Genomic DNA, 20,188 nt, shown 5'->3' with positions numbered 1-20,188 from the left:
GCAAGCCTGAAGTTTGCAGGTGCAGTGTAAAGTATATCATTTACATACTCAGCTCTGCTTGGACATTTGGAGTACCAGTATACGTCACGAGAAGGACTTCCCCAACAGCTTTCCAACATCAGAACCGGGGACTTCTCACTCCCGCGACTTTTCTGACACTTTTCATGTTCACAACCGCGTGCAACATTGTGATACCTGACGGGAGACTCAACGACTCTTGTTTGACCATTTCTCCGCCGGTACCTTTCCCACTGCCCTGCCTACAGAGTGCCCCTAGCCTCTAAAACCTCGCTGCATTGGCCGGGAATCGAACCCGGGCCTCCCGCGTGGCAGGCGAGAATTCTACCACTGAACCACCAATGCTCTCGTGCTTTGCTCGCTTTTTCCACTCGGACGTTGGAACACTTTTCCCTCTGTTCCTTCCCGCCACGGTTTCCTTCTAGTGCCGTATGACTTGGAAATGTCTCAAAACTCTGATGTTTCTCTCTGGGTACTAACTGCTAGAGTACTTTGGTGTGTGTCTGAGGTAGAAGTTGAGTTTCATGCACTCGTTTTGGTGCTCTCTGTAAAATCTTCTATCTTCTGTCTCTTGCAAGAGAGCTTTACTGGCTGGTGAGTGTCTCGTGTATTTAAGCCTTTACGGATTGTTTTGTCTCATGACAAAAAACCAAAGAGAATTTCCTCAAAACAGAGTCAGCTCGCCTAAACTGACAAATGGATACTGTCAACTTAACAAGGACCTCCAGAGGCCTCGCAGTGAGAGTCTCTCACAAAGGTCAAACTCAGTGAGTACTTACCACAAACCATTAAACACCACAAGATCTCTGCTGGTACACCCTAAACACCTTCATATCCGACTGGACATGATTCCAGGCAAAGCCATAGATAGAACAAAACACTTGCCCCGTGTGAGGCTCGAACTCACGACCTTCAGATTATGAGACTGACGCGCTGCCTACTGCGCCAACAAGGCCCACAGGACACACTACTCCAAATGGGTGGTTACTCGTGCACAAATGCTTCGGCCGCTGGGTTGTTCCACCACTTCCCTTTGTTTGCTTTACAATTGCTTATTCGACATCGTGCCCTTAGCTTCAAACCCAAGCATCTTCTGTCAGCTCTCTCATGGTAGTAACGGCTGGTCGACCTTGCCAATATTGGACTAACCAACGCCAGCAGCAAACCAAAATTTCTGGGCTTTCAAGGTCATGCAATTGGGATTGTCTCTTATATACCACCGTCTTCTGAAATCTCTCCCGGAAGGTATGATACTAAGGCCCTCAATACATAAAGACCAAAACAAGGCTCCAACTTACCTCTGGCAAGCCTGAAGTTTGCAGGTGCAGTGTAAAGTATATCATTTACATACTCAGCTCTGCTTGGACATTTGGAGTACCAGTATACGTCACGAGAAGGACTTCCCCAACAGCTTTCCAACATCAGAACCGGGGACTTCTCACTCCCGCGACTTTTCTGACACTTTTCATGTTCACAACCGCGTGCAACATTGTGATACCTGACGGGAGACTCAACGACTCTTGTTTGACCATTTCTCCGCCGGTACCTTTCCCACTGCCCTGCCTACAGAGTGCCCCTAGCCTCTAAAACCTCGCTGCATTGGCCGGGAATCGAACCCGGGCCTCCCGCGTGGCAGGCGAGAATTCTACCACTGAACCACCAATGCTCTCGTGCTTTGCTCGCTTTTTCCACTCGGACGTTGGAACACTTTTCCCTCTGGTCCTTCCCGCCACGGTTTCCTTCTAGTGCCGTATGACTTGGAAATGTCTCAAAACTCTGATGTTTCTCTCTGGGTACTAACTGCTAGAGTACTTTGGTGTGTGTCTGAGGTAGAAGTTGAGTTTCATGCACTCGTTTTGGTGCTCTCTGTAAAATCTTCTATCTTCTGTCTCTTGCAAGAGAGCTTTACTGGCTGGTGAGTGTCTCGTGTATTTAAGCCTTTACGGATTGTTTTGTCTCATGACAAAAAACCAAAGAGAATTTCCTCAAAACAGAGTCAGCTCGCCTAAACTGACAAATGGATACTGTCAACTTAACAAGGACCTCCAGAGGCCTCGCAGTGAGAGTCTCTCACAAAGGTCAAACTCAGTGAGCACTTACCACAAACCATTCAACACCACAAGATCTCTGCTGGTACACCCTAAACACCTTCATATCCGACTGGACATGATTCCAGGCAAAGCCATAGATAGAACAAAACACTTGCCCCGTGTGAGGCTCGAACTCACGACCTTCAGATTATGAGACTGACGCGCTGCCTACTGCGCCAACGAGGCCCACAGGACACACCACTCCAAATGGGTGGTTACTCGTGCACAAATGCTTCGGCCGCTGGGTTGTTCCACCACTTCCCTTTGTTTGCTTTACAATTGCTTATTCGACATCGTGCCCTTAGCTTCAAACCCAAGCATCTTCTGTCAGCTCTCTCATGGTAGTAACGGCTGGTCGACCTTGCCAATATTGGACTAACCAACGCCAGCAGCAAACCAAAATTTCTGGGCTTTCAAGGTCATGCAATTGGGATTGTCTCTTATATACCACCGTCTTCTGAAATCTCTCCCGGAAGGTATGATACTAAGGCCCTCAATACATAAAGACCAAAACAAGGCTCCAACTTACCTCTGGCAAGCCTGAAGTTTGCAGGTGCAGTGTAAAGTATATCATTTACATACTCAGCTCTGCTTGGACATTTGGAGTACCAGTATACGTCACGAGAAGGACTTCCCCAACAGCTTTCCAACATCAGAACCGGGGACTTCTCACTCCCGCGACTTTTCTGACACTTTTCATGTTCACAACCGCGTGCAACATTGTGATACCTGACGGGAGACTCAACGACTCTTGTTTGACCATTTCTCCGCCGGTACCTTTCCCACTGCCCTGCCTACAGAGTGCCCCTAGCCTCTAAAACCTCACTGCATTGGCCGGGAATCGAACCCGGGCCTCCCGCGTGGCAGGCGAGAATTCTACCACTGAACCACCAATGCTCTCGTGCTTTGCTCGCTTTTTCCACTCGGACGTTGGAACACTTTTCCCTCTGTTCCTTCCCGCCACGGTTTCCTTCTAGTGCCGTATGACTTGGAAATGTCTCAAAACTCTGATGTTTCTCTCTGGGTACTAACTGCTAGAGTACTTTGGTGTGTGTCTGAGGTAGAAGTTGAGTTTCATGCACTCGTTTTGGTGCTCTCTGTAAAATCTTCTATCTTCTGTCTCTTGCAAGAGAGCTTTACTGGCTGGTGAGTGTCTCGTGTATTTAAGCCTTTACGGATTGTTTTGTCTCATGACAAAAAACCAAAGAGAATTTCCTCAAAACAGAGTCAGCTCGCCTAAACTGACAAATGGATACTGTCAACTTAACAAGGACCTCCAGAGGCCTCGCAGTGAGAGTCTCTCACAAAGGTCAAACTCAGTGAGCACTTACCACAAACCATTCAACACCACAAGATCTCTGCTGGTACACCCTAAACACCTTCATATCCGACCGGACATGATTCCAGGCAAAGCCATAGATAGAACAAAACACTTGCCCCGTGTGAGGCTCGAACTCACGACCTTCAGATTATGAGACTGACGCGCTGCCTACTGCGCCAACGAGGCCCACAGGACACACCACTCCAAATGGGTGGTTACTCGTGCACAAATGCTTCGGCCGCTGGGTTGTTCCACCACTTCCCTTTGTTTGCTTTACAATTGCTTATTCGACATCGTGCCCTTAGCTTCAAACCCAAGCATCTTCTGTCAGCTCTCTCATGGTAGTAACGGCTGGTCGACCTTGCCAATATTGGACTAACCAACGCCAGCAGCAAACCAAAATTTCTGGGCTTTCAAGGTCATGCAATTGGGATTGTCTCTTATATACCACCGTCTTCTGAAATCTCTCCCGGAAGGTATGATACTAAGGCCCTCAATACATAAAGACCAAAACAAGGCTCCAACTTACCTCTGGCAAGCCTGAAGTTTGCAGGTGCAGTGTAAAGTATATCATTTACATACTCAGCTCTGCTTGGACATTTGGAGTACCAGTATACGTCACGAGAAGGACTTCCCCAACAGCTTTCCAACATCAGAACCGGGGACTTCTCACTCCCGCGACTTTTCTGACACTTTTCATGTTCACAACCGCGTGCAACATTGTGATACCTGACGGGAGACTCAACGACTCTTGTTTGACCATTTCTCCGCCGGTACCTTTCCCACTGCCCTGCCTACAGAGTGCCCCTAGCCTCTAAAACCTCGCTGCATTGGCCGGGAATCGAACCCGGGCCTCCCGCGTGGCAGGCGAGAATTCTACCACTGAACCACCAATGCTCTCGTGCTTTGCTCGCTTTTTCCACTCGGACGTTGGAACACTTTTCCCTCTGTTCCTTCCCGCCACGGTTTCCTTCTAGTGCCGTATGACTTGGAAATGTCTCAAAACTCTGATGTTGCTCTCTGGGTACTAACTGCTAGAGTACTTTGGTGTGTGTCTGAGGTAGAAGTTGAGTTTCATGCACTCGTTTTGGTGCTCTCTGTAAAATCTTCTATCTTCTGTCTCTTGCAAGAGAGCTTTACTGGCTGGTGAGTGTCTCGTGTATTTAAGCCTTTACGGATTGTTTTGTCTCATGACAAAAAACCAAAGAGAATTTCCTCAAAACAGAGTCAGCTCGCCTAAACTGACAAATGGATACTGTCAACTTAACAAGGACCTCCAGAGGCCTCGCAGTGAGAGTCTCTCACAAAGGTCAAACTCAGTGAGCACTTACCACAAACCATTCAACACCACAAGATCTCTGCTGGTACACCCTAAACACCTTCATATCCGACTGGACATGATTCCAGGCAAAGCCATAGATAGAACAAAACACTTGCCCCGTGTGAGGCTCGAACTCACGACCTTCAGATTATGAGACTGACGCGCTGCCTACTGCGCCAACGAGGCCCACAGGACACACCACTCCAAATGGGTGGTTACTCGTGCACAAATGCTTCGGCCGCTGGGTTGTTCCACCACTTCCCTTTGTTTGCTTTACAATTGCTTATTCGACATCGTGCCCTTAGCTTCAAACCCAAGCATCTTCTGTCAGCTCTCTCATGGTAGTAACGGCTGGTCGACCTTGCCAATATTGGACTAACCAACGCCAGCAGCAAACCAAAATTTCTGGGCTTTCAAGGTCATGCAATTGGGATTGTCTCTTATATACCACCGTCTTCTGAAATCTCTCCCGGAAGGTATGATACTAAGGCCCTCAATACATAAAGACCAAAACAAGGCTCCAACTTACCTCTGGCAAGCCTGAAGTTTGCAGGTGCAGTGTAAAGTATATCATTTACATACTCAGCTCTGCTTGGACATTTGGAGTACCAGTATACGTCACGAGAAGGACTTCCCCAACAGCTTTCCAACATCAGAACCGGGGACTTCTCACTCCCGCGACTTTTCTGACACTTTTCATGTTCACAACCGCGTGCAACATTGTGATACCTGACGGGAGACTCAACGACTCTTGTTTGACCATTTCTCCGCCGGTACCTTTCCCACTGCCCTGCCTACAGAGTGCCCCTAGCCTCTAAAACCTCGCTGCATTGGCCGGGAATCGAACCCGGGCCTCCCGCGTGGCAGGCGAGAATTCTACCACTGAACCACCAATGCTCTCGTGCTTTGCTCGCTTTTTCCACTCGGACGTTGGAACACTTTTCCCTCTGTTCCTTCCCGCCACGGTTTCCTTCTAGTGCCGTATGACTTGGAAATGTCTCAAAACTCTGATGTTGCTCTCTGGGTACTAACTGCTAGAGTACTTTGGTGTGTGTCTGAGGTAGAAGTTAAGTTTCATGCACTCGTTTTGGTGCTCTCTGTAAAATCTTCTATCTTCTGTCTCTTGCAAGAGAGCTTTACTGGCTGGTGAGTGTCTCGTGTATTTAAGCCTTTACGGATTGTTTTGTCTCATGACAAAAAACCAAAGAGAATTTCCTCAAAACAGAGTCAGCTCGCCTAAACTGACAAATGGATACTGTCAACTTAACAAGGACCTCCAGAGGCCTCGCAGTGAGAGTCTCTCACAAAGGTCAAACTCAGTGAGCACTTACCACAAACCATTCAACACCACAAGATCTCTGCTGGTACACCCTAAACACCTTCATATCCGACTGGACATGATTCCAGGCAAAGCCATAGATAGAACAAAACACTTGCCCCGTGTGAGGCTCGAACTCACGACCTTCAGATTATGAGACTGACGCGCTGCCTACTGCGCCAACGAGGCCCACAGGACACACCACTCCAAATGGGTGGTTACTCGTGCACAAATGCTTCGGCCGCTGGGTTGTTCCACCACTTCCCTTTGTTTGCTTTACAATTGCTTATTCGACATCGTGCCCTTAGCTTCAAACCCAAGCATCTTCTGTCAGCTCTCTCATGGTAGTAACGGCTGGTCGACCTTGCCAATATTGGACTAACCAACGCCAGCAGCAAACCAAAATTTCTGGGCTTTCAAGGTCATGCAATTGGGATTGTCTCTTATATACCACCGTCTTCTGAAATCTCTCCCGGAAGGTATGATACTAAGGCCCTCAATACATAAAGACCAAAACAAGGCTCCAACTTACCTCTGGCAAGCCTGAAGTTTGCAGGTGCAGTGTAAAGTATATCATTTACATACTCAGCTCTGCTTGGACATTTGGAGTACCAGTATACGTCACGAGAAGGACTTCCCCAACAGCTTTCCAACATCAGAACCGGGGACTTCTCACTCCCGCGACTTTTCTGACACTTTTCATGTTCACAACCGCGTGCAACATTGTGATACCTGACGGGAGACTCAACGACTCTTGTTTGACCATTTCTCCGCCGGTACCTTTCCCACTGCCCTGCCTACAGAGTGCCCCTAGCCTCTAAAACCTCGCTGCATTGGCCGGGAATCGAACCCGGGCCTCCCGCGTGGCAGGCGAGAATTCTACCACTGAACCACCAATGCTCTCGTGCTTTGCTCGCTTTTTCCACTCGGACGTTGGAACACTTTTCCCTCTGTTCCTTCCCGCCACGGTTTCCTTCTAGTGCCGTATGACTTGGAAATGTCTCAAAACTCTGATGTTTCTCTCTGGGTACTAACTGCTAGAGTACTTTGGTGTGTGTCTGAGGTAGAAGTTGAGTTTCATGCACTCGTTTTGGTGCTCTCTGTAAAATCTTCTATCTTCTGTCTCTTGCAAGAGAGCTTTACTGGCTGGTGAGTGTCTCGTGTATTTAAGCCTTTACGGATTGTTTTGTCTCATGACAAAAAACCAAAGAGAATTTCCTCAAAACAGAGTCAGCTCGCCTAAACTGACAAATGGATACTGTCAACTTAACAAGGACCTCCAGAGGCCTCGCAGTGAGAGTCTCTCACAAAGGTCAAACTCAGTGAGTACTTACCACAAACCATTCAACACCACAAGATCTCTGCTGGTACACCCTAAACACCTTCATATCCGACTGGACATGATTCCAGGCAAAGCCATAGATAGAACAAAACACTTGCCCCGTGTGAGGCTCGAACTCACGACCTTCAGATTATGAGACTGACGCGCTGCCTACTGCGCCAACAAGGCCCACAGGACACACTACTCCAAATGGGTGGTTACTCGTGCACAAATGCTTCGGCCGCTGGGTTGTTCCACCACTTCCCTTTGTTTGCTTTACAATTGCTTATTCGACATCGTGCCCTTAGCTTCAAACCCAAGCATCTTCTGTCAGCTCTCTCATGGTAGTAACGGCTGGTCGACCTTGCCAATATTGGACTAACCAACGCCAGCAGCAAACCAAAATTTCTGGGCTTTCAAGGTCATGCAATTGGGATTGTCTCTTATATACCACCGTCTTCTGAAATCTCTCCCGGAAGGTATGATACTAAGGCCCTCAATACATAAAGACCAAAACAAGGCTCCAACTTACCTCTGGCAAGCCTGAAGTTTGCAGGTGCAGTGTAAAGTATATCATTTACATACTCAGCTCTGCTTGGACATTTGGAGTACCAGTATACGTCACGAGAAGGACTTCCCCAACAGCTTTCCAACATCAGAACCGGGGACTTCTCACTCCCGCGACTTTTCTGACACTTTTCATGTTCACAACCGCGTGCAACATTGTGATACCTGACGGGAGACTCAACGACTCTTGTTTGACCATTTCTCCGCCGGTACCTTTCCCACTGCCCTGCCTACAGAGTGCCCCTAGCCTCTAAAACCTCGCTGCATTGGCCGGGAATCGAACCCGGGCCTCCCGCGTGGCAGGCGAGAATTCTACCACTGAACCACCAATGCTCTCGTGCTTTGCTCGCTTTTTCCACTCGGACGTTGGAACACTTTTCCCTCTGTTCCTTCCCGCCACGGTTTCCTTCTAGTGCCGTATGACTTGGAAATGTCTCAAAACTCTGATGTTTCTCTCTGGGTACTAACTGCTAGAGTACTTTGGTGTGTGTCTGAGGTAGAAGTTGAGTTTCATGCACTCGTTTTGGTGCTCTCTGTAAAATCTTCTATCTTCTGTCTCTTGCAAGAGAGCTTTACTGGCTGGTGAGTGTCTCGTGTATTTAAGCCTTTACGGATTGTTTTGTCTCATGACAAAAAACCAAAGAGAATTTCCTCAAAACAGAGTCAGCTCGCCTAAACTGACAAATAGATACTGTCAACTTAACAAGGACCTCCAGAGGCCTCGCAGTGAGAGTCTCTCACAAAGGTCAAACTCAGTGAGCACTTACCACAAACCATTCAACACCACAAGATCTCTGCTGGTACACCCTAAACACCTTCATATCCGACTGGACATGATTCCAGGCAAAGCCATAGATAGAACAAAACACTTGCCCCGTGTGAGGCTCGAACTCACGACCTTCAGATTATGAGACTGACGCGCTGCCTACTGCGCCAACGAGGCCCACAGGACACACCACTCCAAATGGGTGGTTACTCGTGCACAAATGCTTCGGCCGCTGGGTTGTTCCACCACTTCCCTTTGTTTGCTTTACAATTGCTTATTCGACATCGTGCCCTTAGCTTCAAACCCAAGCATCTTCTGTCAGCTCTCTCATGGTAGTAACGGCTGGTCGACCTTGCCAATATTGGACTAACCAACGCCAGCAGCAAACCAAAATTTCTGGGCTTTCAAGGTCATGCAATTGGGATTGTCTCTTATATACCACCGTCTTCTGAAATCTCTCCCGGAAGGTATGATACTAAGGCCCTCAATACATAAAGACCAAAACAAGGCTCCAACTTACCTCTGGCAAGCCTGAAGTTTGCAGGTGCAGTGTAAAGTATATCATTTACATACTCAGCTCTGCTTGGACATTTGGAGTACCAGTATACGTCACGAGAAGGACTTCCCCAACAGCTTTCCAACATCAGAACCGGGGACTTCTCACTCCCGCGACTTTTCTGACACTTTTCATGTTCACAACCGCGTGCAACATTGTGATACCTGACGGGAGACTCAACGACTCTTGTTTGACCATTTCTCCGCCGGTACCTTTCCCACTGCCCTGCCTACAGAGTGCCCCTAGCCTCTAAAACCTCGCTGCATTGGCCGGGAATCGAACCCGGGCCTCCCGCGTGGCAGGCGAGAATTCTACCACTGAACCACCAATGCTCTCGTGCTTTGCTCGCTTTTTCCACTCGGACGTTGGAACACTTTTCCCTCTGTTCCTTCCCGCCACGGTTTCCTTCTAGTGCCGTATGACTTGGAAATGTCTCAAAACTCTGATGTTTCTCTCTGGGTACTAACTGCTAGAGTACTTTGGTGTGTGTCTGAGGTAGAAGTTGAGTTTCATGCACTCGTTTTGGTGCTCTCTGTAAAATCTTCTATCTTCTGTCTCTTGCAAGAGAGCTTTACTGGCTGGTGAGTGTCTCGTGTATTTAAGCCTTTACGGATTGTTTTGTCTCATGACAAAAAACCAAAGAGAATTTCCTCAAAACAGAGTCAGCTCGCCTAAACTGACAAATGGATACTGTCAACTTAACAAGGACCTCCAGAGGCCTCGCAGTGAGAGTCTCTCACAAAGGTCAAACTCAGTGAGTACTTACCACAAACCATTCAACACCACAAGATCTCTGCTGGTACACCCTAAACACCTTCATATCCGACTGGACATGATTCCAGGCAAAGCCATAGATAGAACAAAACACTTGCCCCGTGTGAGGCTCGAACTCACGACCTTCAGATTATGAGACTGACGCGCTGCCTACTGCGCCAACAAGGCCCACAGGACACACTACTCCAAATGGGTGGTTACTCGTGCACAAATGCTTCGGCCGCTGGGTTGTTCCACCACTTCCCTTTGTTTGCTTTACAATTGCTTATTCGACATCGTGCCCTTAGCTTCAAACCCAAGCATCTTCTGTCAGCTCTCTCATGGTAGTAACGGCTGGTCGACCTTGCCAATATTGGACTAACCAACGCCAGCAGCAAACCAAAATTTCTGGGCTTTCAAGGTCATGCAATTGGGATTGTCTCTTATATACCACCGTCTTCTGAAATCTCTCCCGGAAGGTATGATACTAAGGCCCTCAATACATAAAGACCAAAACAAGGCTCCAACTTACCTCTGGCAAGCCTGAAGTTTGCAGGTGCAGTGTAAAGTATATCATTTACATACTCAGCTCTGCTTGGACATTTGGAGTACCAGTATACGTCACGAGAAGGACTTCCCCAACAGCTTTCCAACATCAGAACCGGGGACTTCTCACTCCCGCGACTTTTCTGACACTTTTCATGTTCACAACCGCGTGCAACATTGTGATACCTGACGGGAGACTCAACGACTCTTGTTTGACCATTTCTCCGCCGGTACCTTTCCCACTGCCCTGCCTACAGAGTGCCCCTAGCCTCTAAAACCTCGCTGCATTGGCCGGGAATCGAACCCGGGCCTCCCGCGTGGCAGGCGAGAATTCTACCACTGAACCACCAATGCTCTCGTGCTTTGCTCGCTTTTTCCACTCGGACGTTGGAACACTTTTCCCTCTGTTCCTTCCCGCCACGGTTTCCTTCTAGTGCCGTATGACTTGGAAATGTCTCAAAACTCTGATGTTTCTCTCTGGGTACTAACTGCTAGAGTACTTTGGTGTGTGTCTGAGGTAGAAGTTGAGTTTCATGCACTCGTTTTGGTGCTCTCTGTAAAATCTTCTATCTTCTGTCTCTTGCAAGAGAGCTTTACTGGCTGGTGAGTGTCTCGTGTATTTAAGCCTTTACGGATTGTTTTGTCTCATGACAAAAAACCAAAGAGAATTTCCTCAAAACAGAGTCAGCTCGCCTAAACTGACAAATAGATACTGTCAACTTAACAAGGACCTCCAGAGGCCTCGCAGTGAGAGTCTCTCACAAAGGTCAAACTCAGTGAGCACTTACCACAAACCATTCAACACCACAAGATCTCTGCTGGTACACCCTAAACACCTTCATATCCGACTGGACATGATTCCAGGCAAAGCCATAGATAGAACAAAACACTTGCCCCGTGTGAGGCTCGAACTCACGACCTTCAGATTATGAGACTGACGCGCTGCCTACTGCGCCAACGAGGCCCACAGGACACACCACTCCAAATGGGTGGTTACTCGTGCACAAATGCTTCGGCCGCTGGGTTGTTCCACCACTTCCCTTTGTTTGCTTTACAATTGCTTATTCGACATCGTGCCCTTAGCTTCAAACCCAAGCATCTTCTGTCAGCTCTCTCATGGTAGTAACGGCTGGTCGACCTTGCCAATATTGGACTAACCAACGCCAGCAGCAAACCAAAATTTCTGGGCTTTCAAGGTCATGCAATTGGGATTGTCTCTTATATACCACCGTCTTCTGAAATCTCTCCCGGAAGGTATGATACTAAGGCCCTCAATACATAAAGACCAAAACAAGGCTCCAACTTACCTCTGGCAAGCCTGAAGTTTGCAGGTGCAGTGTAAAGTATATCATTTACATACTCAGCTCTGCTTGGACATTTGGAGTACCAGTATACGTCACGAGAAGGACTTCCCCAACAGCTTTCCAACATCAGAACCGGGGACTTCTCACTCCCGCGACTTTTCTGACACTTTTCATGTTCACAACCGCGTGCAACATTGTGATACCTGACGGGAGACTCAACGACTCTTGTTTGACCATTTCTCCGCCGGTACCTTTCCCACTGCCCTGCCTACAGAGTGCCCCTAGCCTCTAAAACCTCGCTGCATTGGCCGGGAATCGAACCCGGGCCTCCCGCGTGGCAGGCGAGAATTCTACCACTGAACCACCAATGCTCTCGTGCTTTGCTCGCTTTTTCCACTCGGACGTTGGAACACTTTTCCCTCTGTTCCTTCCCGCCACGGTTTCCTTCTAGTGCCGTATGACTTGGAAATGTCTCAAAACTCTGATGTTTCTCTCTGGGTACTAACTGCTAGAGTACTTTGGTGTGTGTCTGAGGTAGAAGTTGAGTTTCATGCACTCGTTTTGGTGCTCTCTGTAAAATCTTCTATCTTCTGTCTCTTGCAAGAGAGCTTTACTGGCTGGTGAGTGTCTCGTGTATTTAAGCCTTTACGGATTGTTTTGTCTCATGACAAAAAACCAAAGAGAATTTCCTCAAAACAGAGTCAGCTCGCCTAAACTGACAAATGGATACTGTCAACTTAACAAGGACCTCCAGAGGCCTCGCAGTGAGAGTCTCTCACAAAGGTCAAACTCAGTGAGCACTTACCACAAACCATTCAACACCACAAGATCTCTGCTGGTACACCCTAAACACCTTCATATCCGACTGGACATGATTCCAGGCAAAGCCATAGATAGAACAAAACACTTGCCCCGTGTGAGGCTCGAACTCACGACCTTCAGATTATGAGACTGACGCGCTGCCTACTGCGCCAACGAGGACCACAGGACACACCACTCCAAATGGGTGGTTACTCGTGCACAAATGCTTCGGCCGCTGGGTTGTTCCACCACTTCCCTTTGTTTGCTTTACAATTGCTTATTCGACATCGTGCCCTTAGCTTCAAACCCAAGCATCTTCTGTCAGCTCTCTCATGGTAGTAACGGCTGGTCGACCTTGCCAATATTGGACTAACCAACGCCAGCAGCAAACCAAAATTTCTGGGCTTTCAAGGTCATGCAATTGGGATTGTCTCTTATATACCACCGTCTTCTGAAATCTCTCCCGGAAGGTATGATACTAAGGCCCTCAATACATAAAGACCAAAACAAGGCTCCAACTTACCTCTGGCAAGCCTGAAGTTTGCAGGTGCAGTGTAAAGTATATCATTTACATACTCAGCTCTGCTTGGACATTTGGAGTACCAGTATACGTCACGAGAAGGACTTCCCCAACAGCTTTCCAACATCAGAACCGGGGACTTCTCACTCCCGCGACTTTTCTGACACTTTTCATGTTCACAACCGCGTGCAACATTGTGATACCTGACGGGAGACTCAACGACTCTTGTTTGACCATTTCTCCGCCGGTACCTTTCCCACTGCCCTGCCTACAGAGTGCCCCTAGCCTCTAAAACCTTGCTGCATTGGCCGGGAATCGAACCCGGGCCTCCCGCGTGGCAGGCGAGAATTCTACCACTGAACCACCAATGCTCTCGTGCTTTGCTCGCTTTTTCCACTCGGACGTTGGAACACTTTTCCCTCTGTTCCTTCCCGCCACGGTTTCCTTCTAGTGCCGTATGACTTGGAAATGTCTCAAAACTCTGATGTTTTTCTCTGGGTACTAACTGCTAGAGTACTTTGGTGTGTGTCTGAGGTAGAAGTTGAGTTTCATGCACTCGTTTTGGTGCTCTCTGTAAAATCTTCTATCTTCTGTCTCTTGCAAGAGAGCTTTACTGGCTGGTGAGTGTCTCGTGTATTTAAGCCTTTACGGATTGTTTTGTCTCATGACAAAAAACCAAAGAGAATTTCCTCAAAACAGAGTCAGCTCGCCTAAACTGACAAATGGATACTGTCAACTTAACAAGGACATCCAGAGGCCTCGCAGTGAGAGTCTCTCACAAAGGTCAAACTCAGTGAGCACTTACCACAAACCATTCAACACCACAAGATCTCTGCTGGTACACCCTAAACACCTTCATATCCGACTGGACATGATTCCAGGCAAAGCCATAGATAGAACAAAACACTTGCCCCGTGTGAGGCTCGAACTCACGACCTTCAGATTATGAGACTGACGCGCTGCCTACTGCGCCAACGAGGCCCACAGGACACACCACTCCAAATGGGTGGTTACTCGTGCACAAATGCTTCGGCCGCTGGGTTGTTCCACCACTTCCCTTTGTTTGCTTTACAATTGCTTATTCGACATCGTACCCTTAGCTTCAAACCCAAGCATCTTCTGTCAGCTCTCTCATGGTAGTAACGGCTGGTCGACCTTGCCAATATTGGACTAACCAACGCCAGCAGCAAACCAACATTTCTGGGCTTTCAAGGTCATGCAATTGGGATTGTCTCTTATATACCACCGTCTTCTGAAATCTCTCCCGGAAGGTCTGATACTAAGGCCCTCAATACATAAAGACCAAAACAAGGCTCCAACTTACCTCTGGCAAGCCTGAGGTTTGCAGGTGTAGTGTAAAGTATATCATTTACATACTCAGCTCTGCTTAGCTTCAAACCGAAGCATCTTATGACAGAACTCTCATGGTAGTAATGGTTGGTCGATCATGACAATATTGAACCTTTTTGTATTTTTTTCCCCAGATTGAATTAAATTCACTTGTAATGCCAGCACTGAGGTAAACTTGTTGCTCTATCTTTCAGTAATTCCACTACTCAGTGATCAGACCTCTGAAAAAGTATGTATGGATCTGCATGCGCAGTCCATGTGCAAGTCCACAGCTGTCTGTTGAAGGTGGAAAGCATGAATTGGCCTTAAATGGGTGGTTCCTCACTAGATATTGCTGATTGACTTTGTGGTGAGATTACTTTGGCAACCACACTGTTTCCAATGTAAAGAAAGGACTTTCCATTTAACTCAACATAATTCAATTTAACTTTTAAGCCAGCAAAGTCAAGAAGTGCTCTGAAAAATGTAAAACCATGAAAACTTCACAAGTTCAATGTGAACTCCTTTTTTCAGTACAATGAATGAAAAGTTAAAAGCTTGTTGCATTGGCCGGGAATCGAACCCGGGCCTCCCGCGTGGCAGGCGAGAATTCTACCACTGAACCACCAATGCTTACATGTATAGCTTCCTTTTTCCAGTGTGGCGTTGGACTATTTTCCCCTCTGTTCCTTCTGTACAAAGTTTCCTTCTAGAGTGATATGACTTGGAAATGTCTGACTCACTCCAGGTTTCTCTGACACATCACTCCCTTAGTGGTAGCTGCTAGAGTAGTTTGGTGGTGATGGTGAAGCTTAGCTTAATTTGTCGGGCACAGCCCTCCGGGAATACCGTCTGGCGGTTGTATGCCTCCACCAACCAGTCACATTGCAGTTTACATCCATGTCTGTCCACACTCATGTAATATTTGTAGTGTAGACTTTGAAAGTATTTACTAAGATTTTATAAGTGTATTTTCCTTGAATGTGTTCACATGCTTGACCAAAAGTTGTAGCTATGACAGTAGACAACACTTCCAATATGGATATTGCAGCAAAGAATCTACAAATTCTGAAATGTGGATGCTTCACACACATCTTCAACCTGGCAGCACAGAAGATCTTTACAATCACCACAGTTTCAAGGTGGGCACCCAAAATTAGTGTCATCAATTCAGTATCCAACCGAATGTGAGATATTGTCACAATCTCTCCTTCTGTTCCTGAGTTATGGCGTTGAATAATGGCCAGAAAAGTGTTTTTGCAGAACATTATGATGTCACAGTGATGTTGATCTTTGACCTTTTGGATATAAAATGTCATCACTTGATCCTCTTAGACATTTGCGTATGAATTCTTGAATTATGGCCAAATTATGTTTTGTGAGGTCACAGTGACCTTGACCTTTGACAACCAATTCTAATCAGTTCATCCTTGAGTCCAAGTGGACATTTGTGCCAAATGTGAAGAAATCCTCTCGAGGCGTTCCTGAGATGTCACATTCACAAGAATGGTACTGACAGACAGACGGATGGATGGACAACTTGAAAACATAATGCCTCCAGCCATGGCTGTTGCCACTCTCGAAGCATAAATATCAGTCAAATAGGGTTCATGCTCGTCTGAACGCCACCAAAGCCAAATGTCATTCATCTTTCTTGAGGAACCAGTCGGTTTAGTGAAAGTGTGAATACAAATGTCCTCTTCCTTATGTGAAGCACTCTGTTTGCTCAAAACAAAGCAAGAAACAGATGTATTCACACCATGTTAGTATAACTAGAAGCAATCATAAGTCCAGTAGTAGCATATTTTGCCAGAAAGTCCTGATTCAAAGAATTTTCCTCACAACCGTCTACAGTAACTCTGTCTGCTTTCCCACTTAAAAGGGGGAGGGGAAAAGTATATTGACATCTCCTCGTTAGTATAGTGGTAAGTATCCCCGCCTGTCACGCGGGAGACCGGGGTTCGATTCCCCGACGGGGAGTGTACATCCTTTTTTTTCCCCCCTTAATACCATGTAACCAATGCACATATCCAGCTTCTTTTGATACCTCTCTCCTGTAGTTGGATGTTGACAGTTCTTTCAGGCTCTGTAGTGCTTCAGCTATAATCTCATGATGTTGCAGTAAATAGGAAAAACAAAAGAGCTTGACAGTGACCAAAAGATTGAAGGAACTATAAAACCCAATTAATTCATCTCAGGAACTAAAAGTTTTTGTCTTGCACATTCTAACAGTACAAGTTTCCCAAAAAGCGAAAAGTGTGTTGCATTGGCCGGGAATCGAACCCGGGCCTCCCGCGTGGCAGGCGAGAATTCTACCACTGAACCACCAATGCTCACATATCAGAGACATTTTTGCTGCTGGGGTCTTGGACAATTTTTCCCTTCCACTCCTTCCCTACATAGTGCCTTTATTTTCCAAAAAGTTAAGTTAGTCTCTTCTTCTTTCTGGTGTGATATCTTGCATGTTCTGTGGTTCTTGACAGAGGATGATAGACGCTGGCTGTGGTCTGCATTTCTGTGGTTACTTGTCAAATTTTTAAAAAAAAATACAGATAAAACTATCAGCGGCACTCTAATGCTACTGTCCACTGTGACAAGATCTGAGACTGCATCACAAACACCAAACATCTTTGAGCTGTTGGGATTTTCTCAAGCTAATGATATATCATCCACAGATATACTGTGCATCCCTAATTGAAAGAGCTGAATATGCATGTCAGCCTTGCAGCCATTTTTTGCCAGTCACTCACCCTACAACAAAAGTAAGTACACTGAGACAAAAGTAAGTCTGTGCAAGTTCACTGAGAGCCAGTAAACTGGAGTTGGAATATGTGTAAACATACTTTGCCAATAAAGATGATTCTGATTCTTTCTTGAGGAATCAGTATGTTTAGTGAAACCAGTGCAGAGTATGAACTCAAATAGTCTTCTTCCTTGTGTGAAACATCATGTTTGCTCAGAACAGAGCAAGAAACAGATGTATGTACGTATACTTTGCTAGCAAGTGGTCAGTCTTTCTTCGCTCTCTACAGTAACACTACCTGTTTTCACACTTAAAAGAGGGAGGGGCTAAACAACCTCACATCTCCTCGTTAGTATAGTGGTAAGTATCCCCGCCTGTCACGCGGGAGACCGGGGTTCGATTCCCCGACGGGGAGTGTACATCCTTTTTTTTTTCCCCCCCTCCCTAATACCACTTAACCAATGCACATTTCTTTCTTCAAATATCTCAAAACGTTTTCTTACACCTGTTTCTTATAACCTTAATTGATGAATAAAACATCCTTTAAGGAGATGTGCCTTCATTTAGAGTGAACATGTAGTGAATCTCACAAAGAGAAAGACTCTGCACATTCTGCATTTCATTCTACAATATCTTTTCTGCACCAATATTCAAAACTGTGACTATATTAGGTATGTTTACATGCACACTAATATTCCACTATTACTCCAGATATGACTATTCTGAATTTGATATGGGTCATGTAAACAGCATATTCCATTTGGATATTATTAATTAGGCCTTATTCCAAATGTAAAATTTTTCGATTAAGACATGAGAGGTATGCCGGTATTATTCTGACTTTGTGACACACCAAAAATACTCAGCAGTGTAGTAGACATCATGGGAACACCTAGGTACTTGGTGTGCCTGCAACTATACATTTATATTATCAGTCATATCAATATCACTTATAAATATCAGGCAGCAGCTCATTAATGTTTGTCACCTCACTGGTTTCCTTAACTGCCTGCAGGGATCTTGTGATTCCCATTCCCACTGGAGCAGGGGGAAACTCTGAAAACCCTGAAAACCCTCTGCATGTAAACTGGAACATGGATGGAATATTCATAGTACGAATATTGCATTTTTTGGAATAAACTGGAATATTCTGTGCATGTAAACGTAGTCATTGTGTAGTGTATCTAGCAACACATAATTCCAGGCAAACTTGTGCATGTAACAAAACACATGCCCCGTGTGAGGCTCGAACTCACGACCTTCAGATTATGAGACTGACGCGCTGCCTACTGCGCCAACGAGGCCCACAGGTGTGCAGAACTGAATGAGTAAAACCCCTGGTATCTTTTTTTACTTAACATTAACAGAAATTACTAGTTGGCTTGTACGCAGCAATGCATCTTATTCCTACAAAAAATAAAGAATAAAAGCAGCAAAAAGCAGATATGCACCACAAAAGAAGTGCATAACTGTGTTCAGTGGAATACTGTAATTGTACTGTGTTGCTGTTTTTGACTATTTGTACACAAAAATTTGGTGATGGGTATATAACAATCACCTTACGTCCACCATATACTTTAATTTCAAACAATACATTAATATTAAAAGTGAAAAAGTGTGTTGCATTGGCCGGGAATCGAACCCGGGCCTCCCGCGTGGCAGGCGAGAATTCTACCACTGAACCACCAATGCTCACATGAGCACTAAAAAAGCCTGTGTGTTTAAATACTACTATCTCCACAGACATACAATGACAAAAGCAGTTTCACTTTCACAATTGCGTCAAATCTGTCAGGAAATACGGTACTTTTGCTTAGGCATAGTCCCACAGTAACTTGCTATACACAGACAACAGCATGTTAACATTACAACAAAACCAAACATACTAAAACATTACCCACTAATCAATCCACTCATATCTCAATCACTGCTAACTAATAAATGCTATTAAGTGTAAGCCTTGAGAATCAATGGCTACAATGTATAATCAATAGACTTAAGAAGATAGAGAGAGAGAGAGAAAAAAAAAAGTTGTGCGCCCAACGTGGGGCTCGAACCCACGACCCTGAGATTAAGAGTCTCATGCTCTACCGACTGAGCTAGCCGGGCCTGATGCAACATGAAAAACCTTCCCTTTATATAACATCTCACAGCTATCTAACAATGGAAATTACAATTCATCTATTGCTTCAATAAAAATTATCATTCTGATTGTTGGTTTCTCTAATACAGCTAACTGAACTGTATGATGCAAATGAAATGTAAACGAAAATTATTAAAATACTTACAGGAAAGTATTAAACTGTGATTTATTTTCCTTCCAAAAGCATTTATTCATATATCTGTTTGCTTCTAACAATTTCCTGTACTTGAGTAACAGCTTTCTACTAACAAAATCTTGCATCAAGCATGTTTATAAATCCATTTACCGCTAAATAAACTGTAGTAAAAGATATTGTTAAATTAAAAGCAAAACATTTGCCCCGTGTGAGGCTCGAACTCACGACCTTCAGATTATGAGACTGACGCGCTGCCTACTGCGCCAACGAGGCTTCAGTAACAACGTAACAGGAAGTGTTTATATAGGTGCTATACTAATAACCTTGCTCCATCATCCACTCACTCCGCTAGCTTACAGTTAGCCGTTTGCCTGCACACTGCAGCTACTGAAGTATTTTTACATTGTGGTATTGATAGGCTACTTTTACTCAAGTTAAGGATACCTCCTCCTGTTCACAGAATTTGATGGGTCACCAAATACGGTGTAACACCGGGGCGTGCAATACACTGGCGGGGACCCTGAATTGTTACTTTTCGACACTATAACCGGTTATATCGGCAGAAAAAACGTGATTTGGGCGTGAACACAACACCAACCAATAGCCTCAATGACCTCTAATGACCTAAAACACAC

The 20,188-nt window shown here is 45.9% G+C and overlaps 30 non-coding genes across 30 annotated transcripts; 2 read left to right on the top strand and 28 right to left on the bottom strand.

The window, feature by feature from the left end:
- Positions 1-292: 292 nt before the first annotated feature.
- On the bottom strand, positions 293-363 carry trnag-gcc. The gene has a single exon. It is a non-coding gene; the product is annotated as a tRNA-Gly (tRNA).
- Positions 364-900: 537 nt separating this feature from the next.
- On the bottom strand, positions 901-973 carry trnam-cau. The gene has a single exon. It is a non-coding gene; the product is annotated as a tRNA-Met (tRNA).
- Positions 974-1,613: 640 nt separating this feature from the next.
- On the bottom strand, positions 1,614-1,684 carry trnag-gcc. Its single transcript has one exon. It is a non-coding gene; the product is annotated as a tRNA-Gly (tRNA).
- A 537-nt stretch (positions 1,685-2,221) lies between these two features.
- Positions 2,222-2,294, bottom strand: trnam-cau. Its single transcript has one exon. It is a non-coding gene; the product is annotated as a tRNA-Met (tRNA).
- Positions 2,295-2,934: 640 nt separating this feature from the next.
- Positions 2,935-3,005, bottom strand: trnag-gcc. The gene has a single exon. It is a non-coding gene; the product is annotated as a tRNA-Gly (tRNA).
- A 537-nt stretch (positions 3,006-3,542) lies between these two features.
- Positions 3,543-3,615, bottom strand: trnam-cau. Its single transcript has one exon. It is a non-coding gene; the product is annotated as a tRNA-Met (tRNA).
- A 640-nt stretch (positions 3,616-4,255) lies between these two features.
- trnag-gcc lies at positions 4,256-4,326 on the bottom strand. Its single transcript has one exon. It is a non-coding gene; the product is annotated as a tRNA-Gly (tRNA).
- A 537-nt stretch (positions 4,327-4,863) lies between these two features.
- trnam-cau lies at positions 4,864-4,936 on the bottom strand. Its single transcript has one exon. It is a non-coding gene; the product is annotated as a tRNA-Met (tRNA).
- Positions 4,937-5,576: 640 nt separating this feature from the next.
- Positions 5,577-5,647, bottom strand: trnag-gcc. Its single transcript has one exon. It is a non-coding gene; the product is annotated as a tRNA-Gly (tRNA).
- A 537-nt stretch (positions 5,648-6,184) lies between these two features.
- Positions 6,185-6,257, bottom strand: trnam-cau. The gene has a single exon. It is a non-coding gene; the product is annotated as a tRNA-Met (tRNA).
- A 640-nt stretch (positions 6,258-6,897) lies between these two features.
- Positions 6,898-6,968, bottom strand: trnag-gcc. The gene has a single exon. It is a non-coding gene; the product is annotated as a tRNA-Gly (tRNA).
- A 537-nt stretch (positions 6,969-7,505) lies between these two features.
- trnam-cau lies at positions 7,506-7,578 on the bottom strand. The gene has a single exon. It is a non-coding gene; the product is annotated as a tRNA-Met (tRNA).
- Positions 7,579-8,218: 640 nt separating this feature from the next.
- Positions 8,219-8,289, bottom strand: trnag-gcc. The gene has a single exon. It is a non-coding gene; the product is annotated as a tRNA-Gly (tRNA).
- Positions 8,290-8,826: 537 nt separating this feature from the next.
- trnam-cau lies at positions 8,827-8,899 on the bottom strand. Its single transcript has one exon. It is a non-coding gene; the product is annotated as a tRNA-Met (tRNA).
- A 640-nt stretch (positions 8,900-9,539) lies between these two features.
- On the bottom strand, positions 9,540-9,610 carry trnag-gcc. Its single transcript has one exon. It is a non-coding gene; the product is annotated as a tRNA-Gly (tRNA).
- Positions 9,611-10,147: 537 nt separating this feature from the next.
- On the bottom strand, positions 10,148-10,220 carry trnam-cau. The gene has a single exon. It is a non-coding gene; the product is annotated as a tRNA-Met (tRNA).
- A 640-nt stretch (positions 10,221-10,860) lies between these two features.
- On the bottom strand, positions 10,861-10,931 carry trnag-gcc. Its single transcript has one exon. It is a non-coding gene; the product is annotated as a tRNA-Gly (tRNA).
- A 537-nt stretch (positions 10,932-11,468) lies between these two features.
- Positions 11,469-11,541, bottom strand: trnam-cau. Its single transcript has one exon. It is a non-coding gene; the product is annotated as a tRNA-Met (tRNA).
- A 640-nt stretch (positions 11,542-12,181) lies between these two features.
- On the bottom strand, positions 12,182-12,252 carry trnag-gcc. The gene has a single exon. It is a non-coding gene; the product is annotated as a tRNA-Gly (tRNA).
- A 537-nt stretch (positions 12,253-12,789) lies between these two features.
- Positions 12,790-12,862, bottom strand: trnam-cau. The gene has a single exon. It is a non-coding gene; the product is annotated as a tRNA-Met (tRNA).
- A 640-nt stretch (positions 12,863-13,502) lies between these two features.
- Positions 13,503-13,573, bottom strand: trnag-gcc. The gene has a single exon. It is a non-coding gene; the product is annotated as a tRNA-Gly (tRNA).
- Positions 13,574-14,110: 537 nt separating this feature from the next.
- On the bottom strand, positions 14,111-14,183 carry trnam-cau. Its single transcript has one exon. It is a non-coding gene; the product is annotated as a tRNA-Met (tRNA).
- Positions 14,184-15,093: 910 nt separating this feature from the next.
- Positions 15,094-15,164, bottom strand: trnag-gcc. Its single transcript has one exon. It is a non-coding gene; the product is annotated as a tRNA-Gly (tRNA).
- A 1,275-nt stretch (positions 15,165-16,439) lies between these two features.
- On the top strand, positions 16,440-16,511 carry trnad-guc. Its single transcript has one exon. It is a non-coding gene; the product is annotated as a tRNA-Asp (tRNA).
- Positions 16,512-16,793: 282 nt separating this feature from the next.
- trnag-gcc lies at positions 16,794-16,864 on the bottom strand. Its single transcript has one exon. It is a non-coding gene; the product is annotated as a tRNA-Gly (tRNA).
- Positions 16,865-17,617: 753 nt separating this feature from the next.
- Positions 17,618-17,689, top strand: trnad-guc. Its single transcript has one exon. It is a non-coding gene; the product is annotated as a tRNA-Asp (tRNA).
- An 816-nt stretch (positions 17,690-18,505) lies between these two features.
- Positions 18,506-18,578, bottom strand: trnam-cau. Its single transcript has one exon. It is a non-coding gene; the product is annotated as a tRNA-Met (tRNA).
- A 317-nt stretch (positions 18,579-18,895) lies between these two features.
- On the bottom strand, positions 18,896-18,966 carry trnag-gcc. Its single transcript has one exon. It is a non-coding gene; the product is annotated as a tRNA-Gly (tRNA).
- Positions 18,967-19,310: 344 nt separating this feature from the next.
- On the bottom strand, positions 19,311-19,383 carry trnak-cuu. Its single transcript has one exon. It is a non-coding gene; the product is annotated as a tRNA-Lys (tRNA).
- Positions 19,384-19,753: 370 nt separating this feature from the next.
- trnam-cau lies at positions 19,754-19,826 on the bottom strand. Its single transcript has one exon. It is a non-coding gene; the product is annotated as a tRNA-Met (tRNA).
- Positions 19,827-20,188: the final 362 nt, after the last annotated feature.

The sequence above is a fragment of the Thunnus albacares genome, chromosome 24 (genome assembly GCF_914725855.1).
Source record: "Thunnus albacares chromosome 24, fThuAlb1.1, whole genome shotgun sequence".
Classification (NCBI taxonomy): domain Eukaryota; kingdom Metazoa; phylum Chordata; class Actinopteri; order Scombriformes; family Scombridae; genus Thunnus; species Thunnus albacares.
This window is presented reverse-complemented; position numbering and strand designations above follow the sequence as displayed.